This window comes from Schistocerca americana, chromosome 4, assembly GCF_021461395.2.
Source record: "Schistocerca americana isolate TAMUIC-IGC-003095 chromosome 4, iqSchAmer2.1, whole genome shotgun sequence".
In the NCBI taxonomy this organism is placed as follows: domain Eukaryota; kingdom Metazoa; phylum Arthropoda; class Insecta; order Orthoptera; family Acrididae; genus Schistocerca; species Schistocerca americana.
This window is the reverse complement of record NC_060122.1, coordinates 252,814,010-252,816,155: the sequence shown is the minus strand read 5'-3', so window position 1 is coordinate 252,816,155 and position 2,146 is coordinate 252,814,010.

Here is a 2,146-nt window from a genome sequence, read left to right as displayed (position 1 = left end):
GAAATGAGGGTAAGTAGAACTCACGAGTGATATCATCCACGCTTTTATCGTTAAAACTTCAGTATGCCAAATGTTTTCGCAGAAATTTGCCTCCAGTGTATGGTTCACTGAGAAAATTATTAGCTTCACACAGAAATCGCACGTCCAAACCAGTAAATTTTATTATTGATATTCATATTGTTTGCCACACCTAGAAATGTCTTAACGTGTGTGAACCGTGATTTTAAACTTTCAAAATGTTTTCTTAAAGAATTTACTTTATTTACTAGCGATTCACCAAGAACATTTTATCACACTAGGTGAGCGTGGAAGTAGTTGCCAGGAAGTAACTGATGGAAAATAAAATTACCTTTAACAAATGTGAATTTTATTCCTAAAAGCCTTTTCAAAAACAGATTTAAAATTACAATCAGAAAGCACCCTCTAATTATCAAGTTACAATTATTCAGAGGCAGAATAACAATTTTTTTTTTTTTTTTTGTACAGTAGGAGCCTTCGGGCTGAGAAGTTCCCGCTCCCTTTCAACACGGCCGTAGTCACGACCGCTCACAACGACCTCTGAAAAACTACACTGGTGCAAATCTGCAACACACCAGATTACTTTAAACTAAAAATTTTAACAACTCACAAAAACACATTAATTATGCACCCCGTAAGAGGGGTGGAAATGGTACAAACACTCACACTAAAAAATTATTTGCCACCAAAAGTGCAATTTGATTTTAAAGGTGGCAAGTTTATAAAAATGACTATTTAAATAAAACCCATGAAATTCAGACTTACATAAAGTGTACAACATGCTCTACATTACACATATACCGCCTCGCAAGATGATAGGCAAGATTAAAACATATTTCAGGAATTCGGTCTTTACCTTAATTCTATCAATTCGGTAACACCGAATCCGACAAACATGGAAGAGGCAGCTATTAACGTACGGCAGACCGACAGACAGACACTAACTGCCTAACTGTTGTGTACATAGTTCCGCATAGTCAGCGCGTACACAATTTTCCCAATAGAGCGCGCCCCGCTAAGCACAACAGCGCAGGCGCAGCGCTCGTCCGTCTCCGCTCTACGGGATGGCGCTGCCATAAAGACGGACCAAATTCTGCTTCCGCCGATCCGCGTATTAATATGTAATACAGCCAATGAGATGGCTGCTAACGTAGAACCTTTTCTCCTCACGGATCACAATCGCGCAGTGATACCTAAACGCGCGAGGTATTATAACGAGTGTACAGACTGTAGTGTCCCCACAGAAAATACCCTCTGCCACGCATCAATTAATCATTGTCAATCAAACCATCCACATTCCTTCACTTTGGAAAAGTATCTGATCTGATTTTCTCGTAACATATGCAGCGACAGCTAGACGACGCCAAAGTATTTTCTAGCGCGTTTATTCTTTGAAATAACAGAGATGCATATATGCATTGTCCATGGTTGTTAGAGTGGTAACTAGGACAGCTTCTGGAGTAGGGATTGAGGGATTGACGTAGTTCTGAGAGATACATATGCTGATTTTCTTCTCGCTAAATCGAGCGAATTAACTTTTGTGCCACTAGCGGTTTGTTTGAATAGAAAGAGAGTGTAAACGGAAAATAATTAAGACGTGGAATCACCGGAGATCTGGACGTGTAATGGAGATGGATTTAATACACAATTTCCTTCATAAATAAGGTTTGTGACTTTTTGTTCCGGAGTGAATGAACGAATGAGTTTTTTTCTGAACCATTTGATGATCACGTTGGCCCTGTAATTAGTGGGGAAGTTTCAGCTGTGTCGAAGAGAGCATGCAATCACTGAGTCTGTGTTAAATCGTCCAAAAAGGCTTCGCACACATCTGGAATTCGCAGTCTTTCGTAAAAGGAACCAATTGTCCACACGATTGATTCTCCCGACTGAATACAGTGTTTAACAGTAATAATAAATATAAAGATCTCTTACAGCAAGCCAGCCGCTGATTTCCAAGACGAAGGACTCCACCAAAGATCCTATTTGGCTGATTTCACGTAATGAAATATTATAATAAAAACTGTACATAGATAAAGGAGAGAAAGAGAGAGAGAGAGCGAATGAAAATAGAGATAATACTAATAATCCTCCATTAGTCTAACTTTTCGCCTGTCTTATCACGGATCAG